The sequence below is a fragment of the Schistocerca nitens genome, chromosome 6, assembly GCF_023898315.1.
Source record: "Schistocerca nitens isolate TAMUIC-IGC-003100 chromosome 6, iqSchNite1.1, whole genome shotgun sequence".
Lineage (NCBI taxonomy): Eukaryota > Metazoa > Arthropoda > Insecta > Orthoptera > Acrididae > Schistocerca > Schistocerca nitens.
In genome coordinates, this window is record NC_064619.1 from 208,480,117 (window position 1) to 208,495,170 (window position 15,054).

Consider the following 15,054-nt stretch of genomic DNA (forward strand, 5'->3'; position numbering starts at 1 on the left):
GTCGCGTCAGTTATTTCTAACATATATAACGTAAGCACTTCAAAAGGAATGCAAATTACTCCCGTATATAAAGCAAAGAGATGATGGAACCGCTTCCCTTCGTTGTTCGAGCATAGTAAATTGCTTATTACACTCTGCAGCTCCTCCTGAGAAATGGCAGCAATTTCTTGACTTAGTTAGTTTTAAGTTCATCTATAGTGCGTGGATCTGATTTGTTCACTTTCTCTTTTAATGCTCCCCCCCCCTCCCCCCCCCCCCCCCGAGATAAGAATTGCAGAGGGTTAAATCCGGGGAACTAGCCGGCCAGATGTTGTCAGTGATAGCTCTATCTTGAAACGCGTCACGAATTTCCTGTAATTAGCAGTCGGCTGTATGCGTCGTCGCACAGTCCTGCTTAAATGTCAGGAAAGCATGTTCTCTCTCAGTTAACTGGCCAAAAACGGCCGCAAAACGTTTTCCGCACGTCTCTCGCTGTTAATTGTTTCCCGAAAAAATTAAGGCCTATTATTCTCTCACCGCTAACAGCAGGGCTGCTTCGTCTGCTACGTTAGCATTTTCAGAACTCCAATAACGGTTATTTTGTGGATTAAAGTATCCACTTAGGTTGAACCATGATTCGTGCGAAAAAAAAGTCAGGGTCAATTTCTTCGTCCTGCATCCTATTCAAAATCCGTTCACAGAACTGGGATCTTCTCAAATTTATGGTCTGCAATACAGCACCAAACGCAGTCATAGTGCTACTAAAAATGCAGTACAGCTAGCCTGACTGCACAATAATGCGACAAACTAAAGGGAAGAGGACAAAATGAAATGAAGTGAAGTGATCGTATGGCATTTAGTGCCCGGGATATGCCCTTCAGGGTTGGGCCACCGTATTGCAAGTCTTTTTAGTTGACGCCACTTCGGCGACTTGCGTGTCAATGATGACGAAAATGATGGACGAACACACAACACCCAGTCCCCTGCCGGGAATCGAACCCGGGCCCCCTTGCGTGCTTGACTGTTAAAAGTCGATTCTACCGCCAATTAGAGGTTTTGGGAGATTTCCAACATTCATGCAATCGAATACTGGCCGTGGATTATGATCTTTCCAGCCAACTCAAAAAATCCAGCTTCCAAAACAGATTTCATTCAACTTTAGTTATGCCAGCCAAAAATAATGAAAATATGGAAATAAAGCAATAAATCCAGTAACGAAATCAGAAGTGAAGTTTTGTAAACAAACCTAAAAGCATAAGTGTCATCTAAAGATTATTTTGTGTTTCTTCGCTTCGTGGAACATCAGCGTGGCACTTTTTGGTCTGTTATTTTTGTTTATATCTAACAGTATTTTCTCAGTGAAACTAAATTTTTATACCCCAGGTTATTAATATCAGTGTCAAAGTAACATTACTGTAATGAAACAACTTTTTTGTGAATACTTTTTACCAATGTTTCTTTAGTCATTGATTACCCTGGATGTCATCATATGAAGAAATACAAGTAATTTCACATTGTTGAATTGATTGTTAGACACCGTAAAATTAGTTTCGTATATTTCGTGTCACAATTAGTGCTTCAGGCAAGATGCTTTTTCCAATTCACCGGATCAGTTAGATGGCTGTTTTAGAATTTTGCCCAGTCTAGGATAAATTTCTGCGGACACCCGTGATACCATGGCTACCCTTCGTAGTTACCAACAAGACCACGTCTAATAAAGACGGCTCATATATCCGAGCAGGAAAACTATCTGTTGCGTGTGCAATGCTTGGCGCACGCAAAAATCACGAAGTTAGCGAAAACTGTGAAAAAATGGCCTCGCCAGAACTCGAATCTATAATCACTGGGAGAGGTCCCGCCTGAAGAAACCTACTGCCACTTGTGCAGTACTTCAAAAGTCGTTGAAAGTTACTAAAACGTGCGCTCACCCAGACCCGAACCTGCAGTCACTGCACGAGGGGAAGGAGTTGGGGAGAACACTTGGGATTTTTGGTGGGCCAAATGATCGCTTGTGTGGAGGAACGTTCTGGAACTGACCGCGCCTGCTACCCATGAAGAAGGCGACCCTAAACACGTGCAGCCCAGGCAGCTGCCGAATGTAGCCGTTTCCCACCCGCCACTCATAGCCACGCTGTGGCTCCCTCCCATAATAATTGAGGGAAAGATGATTATCGAGGATTCCTGCAGCGCCTCAAGCAGAGGACGACTGTTGACAGGGGATGTCAAATTGATTCCATATTTTTAGATTTCCAGAAAGCTTTCGACACCGTTCCTCACAAGCGTCTTCTAACCAAACTGCGTGGCTACGGAGTATCGCCTCAGTTGTGCGACTGGATTCGTGATTTCCTGTCAGAAAGGTGACAGTTCGTAGTAATAGACCGGAAGTCATCGAGTAAAACAGAGGTAATATACGGGTTCCCCAAGGAAGTGTTATAGGCCCTCTATTGTTCCTGATCTATATTAACGACATAGGAGACAATCTGAGTAGCCGTCTTAGATTGTTTGCAGATGATGCTGTCATTTACCGTCTTGTAAAGTCATCAGATGATCAAAACAACTTGCAAAACGATTTAGATAAGATATCTGTATGGTGTGAAAAGTGGCAGTTGACCCTGAATAAGGAAAAGTGTGAAGGTATTCACATGAGTACTAAAAGAAATCAGCTAAATTTCGATTACGCAGTAAGTCACACAAATCTGAAGGCTGTAAATTTAACTAAATACTTAGGGATTACAATTACAAATAACTTAAATTGGAACGATCACATAGATAATATTGTGGGTAGAGCAAACCAAAGACTGCGATTCATTGGCAGAACACTTAGAAGGTGCTACAGGTGTACTAAAGGGACTGCTTTTACCACGCTTGTCCGCCCTATTCTGGAGTATTGCTGTGCGGTGTGGGATCCGCATCAGGTGGGACTGACGGATGACATCGAAAAAGTACAAAGAAGGGCAGCTCGTTTTGTATTATCACGAAATAGGGGCGATAGTGTCACGGACATGATACGTGAATTGGAGTGGCAGTCATTAAAACAAAGGCGTTTTTCGTTGCGACGGGATCTTCTCATGAAATTTCAATCACCAGTTTTCTCCTCCGATTGCGAAAACATTCTGTTGGCACCCACCTACATAGGGAGATATGATCATCACGATAAAATAAGAGAAATGAAGGCTCGCACAGAAAAATTTAAGTGCTCGTTTTTCCCGCGTGCCGTTCGAGAGTGGAACGGTAGAGAGACAGCTTGAAGGTGGTTCATTGAACCCTCTGCTAGGCACTTTACTGTAAATAGCAGAGTAATCACGAAGATGTAGATTAATACATTGTGAGGTCTCTGCAAGTTATCGACACTGTGTGATTACAGCTAACGAATTGCGAAAATTTCAGAAAGTGACAAGCGAGGCAGCAGTACTCTCGCCGCCATTCTGCATTCGTGTCATCGATCTGGAATGTTTCATCAAGGCAGTGTTCAAGGGTTTCCCACCATCAGCAGAGTTTCTAAAGGAAGAGCTGGAATTTAACATATGCACTGTGTCACGCATAAAATCCCCCAAAACAGAAAAAGTCACCATCTATCCTAGTTGTCACCATCGCTCTTCCAACTGAAGGGGCCGGTGAACACCACAGTCACTTCCCCTGAAGCATGCGTGACGTGTGTTGGTAACTACCGTGTCACTTGCCCGCTACCGAAGACATACGAACTGAAATGAGCTACCGTGGCTTTGAGAAGTTTAATGGTAGCTCGCCAGGGCCATGTGCCGTACAAGAAGGCCGACAACTCCACCCGCCCAGATGCACAGACAGCAGAGAGGGCGACTGCCATCGACCAGATGATGGCCAATGATGCTGCCAACACTGCCTGCCAAAAAGCGTCCTCGAGATGGCACACCAGGAGGGCAGCGGGTCGACCCCCAGGGAAAAATTTCACACCCACGCAAAAGAGATCAACTTAGTGGCAGACTGCAGGTAGGGAAACGATCCAACCGACATATGTGCCGGTGCTGCACCCAGTCACCCCCCCCCCCCCCCCCCCCGCAAGCAGCTGCAGTTACCAACAACCTGGCTGCTCCTGCTCTTGTCACCCAGTTTTCTGCTGTCACTGACAATGTCTCTCATATTGCCAAGACGCTGCAGAAAGTCTAGGTTGTCAAGTCGGCTGCTCCCCAGTTGATGTGATGAACCTGCTCTCAACAACATCACAGTGCGGCGATACAAGGTCTACAAGCTGTCAGCATTGCTTTCGACATGAAGGCGCACCTGAGAAGGAACCTTCAATGACACTGCAACTAATGAAGTTTTTAACAACAACAATCTGCTGACTCTGCAGTAATTGTGTAACCCCTGAAGAAGTCCCTGTTGTCTTTCTTTGTTGTCAGCAGAAAATCAGTAACAGCAGAATCGGCCAGGATAAGTCAGTGGAATGTGATCTAGTCATTATATGTCGTCAGGGTAACAAATCCATCAGGGACATTTCAGCCTTACTCAAGTCGACTGTTGCTGACGCGATAGCGAAGTGGAAACACAAAGGAACAAGCACAACTAAACCAAGACCACACAGACCTCATGCACCGGTGGACAGAGACCATAGAACATTGTGGAAAGTGGTTGTGAAAAAAACATCTTATGAAATCAGCGGAAGTAATGACTCATGAATTCCAAAGTGCTACCAACAGTCCAGTTAGCACAATGTCTGTGCGCATGGAGTTGGGAAGAATGGGGTCAGTGGTTGAGCAAAAAAAATGGCTCTGAGCACTATGGGACTCAACTGCTGTGGTCATAAGTCCCCTATAACTTAGAACTACTTAAACCTAACTAACCTAAGGACAGCACACAAAACCCAACCATCACGAGGCAGAGAAAATGCCTGACCCCGCCGGGAATCGAACCCGGGAACCCGGGCGTGGGAAGCGAGAACGCTACCGCATGACCACGAGATGCGGGCAAGTGGTTGAGCAGCTCCTCATAAGTCAGAAATTTCTGTGTTCAACACTAAGTGATACTTCAGGTGGCGTAAAAAGTGACACTACTGGACAGTGGATTACTGGAAATGAGTGATGAATCATGCTATACCCTGTGGAAATCTGCTGTAAAAGTTTGGATTCAGAAAATTCCTTGAGTACACTACCTGCCATTATTTGTAGTTCAACAGTAAGTATGGAGGAGGTGGTGTTAGGATGTGAGGGTGTTTCTTGTGGTTAGGGTGGGCCTCCTTATCATGCTTATGAAAATGCTAAATGTGGAGGATATGAACAAATTTAATAGCATTGTGTACTGCATATAGTAGAGAAACAGTTCAGAGACGATGACTGATTGTGTCAGCATGGCAATGCACCCTGTCATAAGTGACACAATGGTCTGTGCGTAATAACATTGTACACTGTGGCTGGCCTTGGCAGCCAGAGACAATGGTTTATGTGTGTGCGAGTTGTGTTTGGATGAGTTTGTGTGTTTTGTCTAATTTGGAAGATGTTTTGGCTGAAAGCTTACTTGTTTGAAATCTCATCTCCACTATATGTGAGTAACAATCTATCCCTTTCATAATATTATCATTATTCCATCTTGTATTTTTCATTGTTTAAATATTTAAAAATGTATAAATGTGAATTGTTGCATCAGATTACTTCATGCTTTTCACTTGATTAAGACTCAGGTAACACTTTCAGAAGAATACTTGAAAAAAATTATCTTTATGTACAACTGCAACTGTGCCAGGAAACAAAAACAATGAAGTATTTGTTTACCTTTCCACCTAAGTCAAACTGGAATTCCATACCTAAGTTTTTGTCCTACATACTTTAAAAGAAAATGAGAGAGTATGCATAAACAAACAAAAAATGAGTTGAAACTTCCTGGCAGATTAAAACTGTGTGCCCGACCGAGACTCGAACTCGGGACCTTTGCCTTTCGCGGGCAAGTGCTCTACCATCTGAGCTACCGAAGCACGACTCACGCCCGGTACTCACAGCTTTACTTCTGCCAGTATCTCGTCTCCTACCTTCCAAACTTTACAGAAGCTCTCCTGCGAACCTTGCAGAACTAGCACTCCTGAAAGAAAGGATATAGCGGAGACATGGCTTAGCCACAGCCTGGGGGATGTTTCATATCAGCGCACACTCCGCTGCAGAGTGAAAATCTCATTCTGGAAAAAATGAGTTATTGTCATTCTTTTGATTTAGATGAGAGTGTTATTACTTTACAAGAGGTAGTACTTAGTTTGGTCTATAGACTGCAAACTTTAATTCTGATGGATGATGAGGAAAGAGAGATTCCTTCAGTGGAGCAAGCAGAAGCCTTTGTAATATATTTTGACGAAGTATTACATCATAAAGTTCAGGTCGAATCAAAAGAACTGGAGAGTCTAGAAGCAACTGAAAAAGCTCCTGAGCCAACACTGGATCAGATAAAAACTTCCTGGAGGCTCTTAAAAACAATAAGACTCCAGGTGGTAGTGGCATCAATGCGAAGTTGTTTAGGTATGGGAAGGAAGCAGCAATAGAAGGTCTCAGACAGTTTTTATGGCCAAAATATGGTGTGCAGAGAAGATCTGCATGGACTGGAAAAAGGCAATTATATGCACAATTTTTAAAAAGGGTGATGTCACAAAAGTGCATAATTATCAAGGGATCTCGCTGCTGGAGGCAGAATATAAAGTGTACAAAGTGTAGCACTGTAATACTAAGTTGACTAAAACCACTGCCTGGAGGGACAGATGGTTGGAAGTGATAAAATCTTTGCATTTGCAGATGATGTGGAGATTGTGAGTGAAACTCTGAATGAGAGGACAGCAGATACCTCTTGGTTCATGCTACAAGTGAGCAAACTAGATTTACTGGTCAATGATGAGAAAACAGTACATGATAGTCTCTCATCAACAGAATGATATGGACGCCATCAGTATAGACAGTCACAATTTTGAAAAAGTTGAAAAATTCAGGTACCTAAGGTCAATATTGTTGAATAAAAATGAGATAGAGAAGAAAATTTGACAAAGTATAATAAGTGCGAACTGGGTGTACTACAGTTTAAACCACCTATACATGTCACACATCATACCCTACAAACGCAAGATACGTCACTAATGTGACGGGTTGTATTGTATGGTTGTGAGACAAGGTCAAGTACACAGACAATGGAAGAGCACATTTGTGCATCTGAGAGGAACATTTAAGGAAAATTTATGACCCAGCATACAATGCAGAAAATGTAAAATGGGAAAGAAGGCACAATGAAGATCTGTATCAGCAGTTTAAGAAAGCTGATATTGGGGAGAGTGATTGAAAGAAGAAGTCTACAGTGGGCAGGACATGTTCTACAAGCAGAGGGCACTGTCCTTAATAGAGTATTTCTACACCAGCCAACTGGTAGACATTCAAGAGGTCTTCTGTGAATGAGGTGGAAAGACAGGACCTTGATGCCCTTGGAAAAAGCAGGTACAACAGCCAGCTCTGAAGATGCCCAAGACAGAAGTAAATGGGCAAACATTGTAATAAATTTCTGTGACATTAAAACTATTTTGTCATGGTTTGAGGACTTGATGTGTTAATCGTTTCATTATGCTCTATGTATGTCTTGTATTTGTATATTTTTGTCTTCTGCCATGGGCCTAAATGGGCTGTGTATGTGCAATAAATGATGAAATGGTTATGAGTATTGAAATGATGATGAGTATTTAGTTTTGAATACAACAGATTCAATGAATATAAATTCTCGTATCACTGTAGATTAGTTCACTTCTGCAGTGCACTAAAACTCTTCCACTTCTCTAGTCTTTGCTTTCTTCTTCCATGACTACAGCCACAGACTAGTAATGTAAACTTTCACAGTTGGAAAAAAAAAACACTTTTTGAAAGATTCCAGAGTAGACAACCACGGCATAGTAGCCTCAAATATTGTAATAAGTATGAGCCACAGACTTGTCACAACTAAATTGAGCTAGTTATGGATTGTTGGTGCATAATGCATCCTACAGTTCCAGCAGATAAAAGAAAACTTTGTGCAACTATGGATACCTTTACAGCCCTTGAAACATTTACCAAAGATTGACAGAAACACCCCTTCCCATCAGAGGAAAATCCTTTCTGTCCATCATTCAGCCAGTTTCACAGAGCCCTTCTCATTAATAGGAAGCTGCCTCTAGAATAATCTCATGAGTTATGTTAGAGAACTGGATAACATCTCCATCAGCATTAGAGAATAGTTAATAATATATCTACAAAAGCAACATCCAGTACATACTGTTTACCCCTGTACATCCTTCTTGTGACCCACATCTTCATCTTTTTCCAGTTTCTTATCTGGTCTTCCTCTTTTCTGTTTCTTATCTGGTGCAGTCTCCTTAAATTTCCTTTCCCCAGAACTTGCTATCACAATACATCTATTTTGTACACCTATAAATTCTTTTGATATCTGCCACTATCATAACTGTTGTTTTCCTGGTAGTGGAATGTTCTGCCACTAGAGTGGCTCCTATCATTGCCCAGGGTGTGTCGAACTGTCTGTGATAGCATATTATCAGCGGAGCTAACTTTGGGGATACTAAGTATCATGTCCTAGGTTGAAGTCGAGAAAGAGCTTTCGTCAAACAGCTGAAGCCATTACATCATCACCTTCAGCTTGTGTAACAGAACGGTAGTGAAACAAGGCAACTGGAAACAATAACCAAAACCAAAGGAAGAATCTGCTGCTGGATTCCAAGTATCCTACCAGAGGTATAGGACTATAAGCAGACTGCAAACTTCAGTGTAAACAAAACTTGAGGTGGTGGGACTACATTAATAGAGTTGCAACCTGCGAATATGGAGGACTTAAAGACGTCTGAAGCCTGCACGCTGGAGGACCTGGTTCCACCAAATCTTCCAACAATCACGGCTGCTGAATTTTGGGCCTCAAAATCAATTGGACATGTACAAAGTGATATATATTGTAGATATGCTTTGAATTTGTAAATAAATGTACTCTCTTGGATACAATAATAATAATAATATTTATTGTTATTATTACTGTCATTACTACTACTACTACTACTACTACTATTATTAATGGCAGCAGCAGCAGCAGCAGCAGCAGTAGTAGTAGAAGTATGGCCAGTATTACCTTTATTAGTTCATAATCAGTCATAGTCAATCAGACCATTTCAATACTATTTGTCACATTAAAATTGTTAATTCTTAGGTAACTATCATGTAAAAAAGGTACTGTATGTGCAAATCTCTGGTCCGATTTAAGAGAGGACCTAATAGCCCTAATTGGATCTTATTAAATAAATAATTAAAATATAGCTTGCTCAGCTGATGTGATGAGAAGCAGCTCACAATCTGAGACTTACAGCCACAAAGAGTGGGGTTTGGCTCATGCCTGCATCACAAGTGTGTCTAGAGGAACAACCCCAATGAACGGCGATGAGATCTTAACCTACGTTGGTGAAATTGCAGATAGCTTGGTGAATAGAATGAAGAACATGTTGTTCAGTGGGCTCAATAGAAAAAAGGAAGCAGCATACAAAACTGCAATTAATTTTTTTAGCAGGATCCATTTCATTTCCAGTAGCATGATAGTTTTCATTTTGAGGACATTTACACCTCTTTGTCTTTTTCTATCGACTTGGCTTAATGTGTTTTAATATTCCTGTGGAACAGAATGGAATTAATGAGCTCATGCAAAAGAGCACTTATTGTAGCAAGTGAGTACAGTAACAATGACTAAAAGGTCTGTGTTCTCCTAAACTGCAATCTCACACACCATATGGAGCAGCTTCTAAAGCTTTGTTGATGATGATTATGCCAGCATTGTAAGTGGCTTGTTCAACAGTAATGTTATCAGCTGTCATTTATTGAGCAGAAACATGATGAGCTTGTTTGCTGGAGAGAAACTACTTTTTCCATTTAGCAGTGACATTGTCGTATCACATTCCACATTGGCTTCTATATGCATTCTTTCAGCAGATGCATTCAGTGATCTTGGTGGCCTTGCTGAAGTGTCATCAGGATATCCACTGAAGACAATAGTTGACAGTGCCAAAATAGTTTTAATAAAGTCAACATATTTGCATAGAATAAAAGACCATTTTCTCACAGCTCCCAGGTATCTTGATGAAGGAGTAATGCACTACAAATCACATAACAACTGAAGGCGATATCTGATGTAATGTACACTACACCAAACAAATTATATAAGGGGTATTCAATAAGTGATGCAACACATATTTTTTCTTAAAGCAAGTTGGTTTTATTCAGGATTCCAATAAATTATATTATTTCCAACTCTTTTGGTTACAAGAGTCTATTTTTTGACTGAGCGAGGTGGGTAGCATACTGGACTCGCATTTGGGAGGATGGAGGGTTTTCTTACACTTAGCAAACTACTGCACTGAACAAAAGTTTGCTCGGTTCAGTCACTGGCACATTCTGTATTGCAACTGTGAACCATATGATTTCTGGGTCATAGTGCATGTATCAAAGTCTGCTTTTGCTGAGAATAGCTTCCTCCATTAGTATGAAGTTGCAATACTTTGATGCTATGCTGTTTTCGTAAAGCTCTCAACTATGCATATGTATGTTCACAAATCCAGAACACACACCAAGTTTAGTTTGTATTGTTGTCCTTGTTAATCAGTTTAATAATACATTATAAAGGAAAATTGCAGTTTGTTTTGAAGTCTTAGTACAACACAAATAGATTTTGATCCATACCTACACTAAAAGGAAAAATCTACAAAGGAAGCCAAATGATTGTGAAAAATGCCACTCTTATGGATACCAGTTAGGCTAAATCACTCATTTGCCAGCTAAATGGTATTAAAAAGCAGCCAGAGTTATGTCTAAACAAACTGATAGGGCAACACTGTATATGATGCATAGGCGTATACATTAGATCACCTTGGTGCTGAGCCACACGAAAGGATGTCTTGCCCTGGAATGTTTTCATCCCCAAAGATATAATAGAAGCTGTGTCAAGGTTCTCTAACTTCGCAAGTATGGACTGTTATTTGTTCTCAAATTATGTAATTCAAAAAATACATCTTATCTGTCAACCTCTTTCTTTCATTTTTTACACCTTTTAGAATCTGGAGTTTTCCCTAATACACTCAAAACTACTATAGTGCTACCAATCGACTGATGACCATAGATGTTAAGTCCCATAGTGCTCAGAGCTACCAATCTCGAATAAGCGTCTGCCCCAAAGTTACCAACCAATTTCTGCTGTCCCAGTTTTTCCCAAAGTTTTCGAGTCACTAATTTACAACATGCTAAATAACTGTTTCACAAAGCCTGCTATCCTCTCCAACAGACACTCTGGATTCTAACAAGGTAAACTTTGTGATCTCAGCAAAGTCTATCACTGTAAAACCCTGAACACCCTACTAGCAAAACTGGAATGTTAAGGCATTCACAGCTCATTTTTAACTGTAACAAAGTGATATTTAAGTAACAGGAGACATTCTGTTTCACTTAAAAGTAGAGGCTCTTTGTTGAAGGGTGTCTTGATTAGAGTGCCACAGGACCCAAGTCCTTGGTTCATTTCTGTTCATCACTGACTGACCTTTCCAAGTAAGAGATTCAGTAATGTGCTATGCTGATGACATGACACTACTCAATATACACCATGACATCATAGAACTCCATCAGGAAACACAGGAAAAATTAGAACAAACAATGAATTATTTACGTGGAAGAAGAGACACCGTTTTGACCCTGGAGCCACGATGACTCAAGACATGTAGGAATCAAGGACATTAGCTGCCAGTGGGCATTGATTTATCTCAATGGGCCAAGCTGAAAATTTGTGCTGTACCAGTATTCGAACCCAGGTCTCCTGGTTCCTAGACAGCTGTGCAGACCACTACACCATCCAGACACTTTCTGGTCACCACAACTGCACAAACTAGACCAGCAAGCCTCCCTTCAGACCCAAATTATCAACTTATACCACACACTGCTGATGTAGTGCTCCTGCTCATTAGCCTTATTACTCACAGCGTCTTGCCGATTCCCATAAGAATTCGAGCTTGGTGTGCATCTGCACTGAAGGGATCACTGGCCATCATCAGTGTAATTATATGTGAGGTGTCTGTTCTTTCAGACATGTCCGAAAGAACAGATGTAAATATGTAAGTGTGGCAATGATCCCTTCGGCGTAGATGTACAATAAGCTTGAACTCTTATAGGAATCAGCAAGATGCTGCCAGTAATGAGGCTAACGAGCAAGGATACTACGTCAGTAGTGTGCGGTAAAACTTGAGTTTGACAGGAGCAGTGCTAGGGAAGTCCATGCGATTATGGTTACCACTTTTTCCAGATGGCATAATGGTCAGTGCATCTCTCTGGTAAGCAGGCAATCTGGGTCCAAATCCAAGTCGGGCACAAATTTTCAACTTGCCCCATTGATGTAAACCCCTCTTGCATGACTAGCATCATTTAATTGGTTCTGCTTGCTGTTCTCATTGGGACTCCATCACCTGCCAAATTATGGATCTCTCAATGACATCATGAACATTGAACCTAGTTGCAACTGATGGGGTGTCCTGCGTTTGCAATGGACAAGATTTGAAAGCCTGTTTTTAAGACATAATGGAATAACCATATGGTCCACACCAACTTTCACCTGCCATCCAGAGATACATGCATCAGTGTTTCCTGTTCACCCTCAGGAGAGTACGAACCAACCAGGTCAGGTTACATGAAGTGTTGCAACATTGCTTATCCCAAGTGGAACTGTGGCACCACAGAGATTTGTCAAAGCCGCCGCAAACCAGAGCAGGAACCTGATGTCTGCCGATCATGGCAAATACAGCTTAAAAGTGTTTCTGGACAGTGGCCAATTCTCCCTGCATGCACATAAATGTACACACACACACACACACACACACACACACACACACACACACACACACACACAGCAGGCATTCAGCTGTCCAATAAGAAGTATATGATTAAAACAAGAGGCATTCAGCTGTCCAATAAGAAGTATATGATTAAAACAAGAAATTATTAAATAATCTTGATACTGCTGATGCACTGCTTTAACACTATGAAGTCAGCTAAGGTCACATTAACACTCACAAAATACACAAACATTTTCAACAAAATTAATAACATACTAAAAATAGATAGACAGTTATTATTCGCTTCTGAGGAACACATGAGAAAACTACTAAATGACAAATACTGTTGTGGCAACACTCCTTAGTAGAGGCTTCACATCCTGTGGCAGGTTGGCAAGCTACCTGCCAGTAAAATTTTGCTGCCTGGGTCAGAGTATTTCTGAAGCAGGAGCTAAATTACATCATGCCATGGCATGAGGCTGGGCTGTCTTGGTCCCCTATGATATTGAAGGAGAGTCCCAGTCATAGCAAAATTGGGCAGGACCACTATAAGTACTTACCACAAAGACCTTAGCAATATCTTGATTTCAACTATTACCAGAGACCATACATACCTCATGACAGCTGATGATCCCATGCAGGCCAACCAGATCCGACAGTGTCTAACCCTGTCATCCGCTAGCTACTAGTCTATGAGCCACTGCTAGACCTGATGATTCCAGGACTTGAGCCAGAGCTACCAAGAGATTGCCATCTCAGGTACACTTTATCCAGTTTGTAGGCATCGCAAGGGATCTTTGGTTTGGAGCAGTTGGCTGTCCAGCACACAAATGCCCCCTGCCTGCTGAACACTTGACATCAGCCCCACATCCACATGCTGATGGGGGCCCTGCCACTTGGCTGAGGCAGTGGGATCCCACACTGCCACAGCCAAGCAAGCCACCTTATACTATGCTAAGATAGCCACTGCTGCCTGATCAACACACACCATTGTCACCACCCACAACCACTGTATGGCTGTCTTTCTAAACAAAGAATGTATTTTCCAATTGAGTTATACAAATTCCACAAGTGCCGAGTTTCTGATGTTACACAACCCCCTGTCCTGTACATGCCATCCTTGATTAAGAGATGAATATCCTGATAATTAATTGGAATCCACATCATCTACACTGCTGCAATGTGAGCTACTACTACTGCTGTTGGTTGATGCTATTCTCTGCTCTGTGACTGGAGAATATAGTCCTCATTTTCTGATATGCATGTGCTTACTGGTCTCCAGGCTTCATCAAAGTACATGTAAACTTGATGAATTAAAACTGTCAGCTGGACATTTGTGTTTAATGATTAATGTTCGTACCTACTGTACTATCTTAGCAAGATTCAAAGCTCACTTCTCTATTTCATTCTATCAGTATCTCTCTCCTACTTCCCAAACGTAACTGCTGTTTGAAGATATAAGGTAAACCTTGAATTGTATCTGCATAGCTTAGCTTATTAACACCAAGCATAAGGTTTTCATCTGTCATGGAGTGTAATAAATTAGAGCTCTTACGTTAAGGAAATGTTTCAACTTTTAACTCAAGTTAGCGAAGGAAATGGGAACAGTTTTCTATTGTGGAATCTAAGTGGATCATTTCCTTTAAGTTGATTTTTACTGGTATATCCAACTTTTAATTTTCTTATCTTGCAACTGTTCAAATTTAAAATTTTACAGTTCCCTCAAACAGTCATTTCATGGTACACCAATTGCATAAACAAGTTCACAAAAACTAAAACATCAAAACTATCTTACAAAAATGTAAATATGCAAATGAATGGTTTGAGAGGGTTCAGAAGTTTCACATTTTAATCTGCAGGAACAAAAAGATCAAGTCATACAGTGTTACTGGCTGGAGATCCCTGTGGGATTGTCAGCTGCCTAACTGGAGAGGCTTTCCTTCCTTACATTCAGTGTAAAACCCTACGGTGGTTTTAAATTAATGTTGGTTCTTGAATATTGGCTTCTTATTTTGATGTCATATTTGGTTTGGCATCTGACTCTTGATCTTGACAACACTGGTGGGTATCATTACACACATGGTACAAGTATCATAGTAAAGTTTCTAGCCATGCAGTGAAGTGACACCTGCCTTATCAATCTCCTACTTGTGCAACTCTACATAACTAATGTCAGTAAAACATGAAACATGATGAGGAATGTCTCTGGAAATCAGAAACATTTTGTACTAGACACTGGATTTTTTTATACTTTC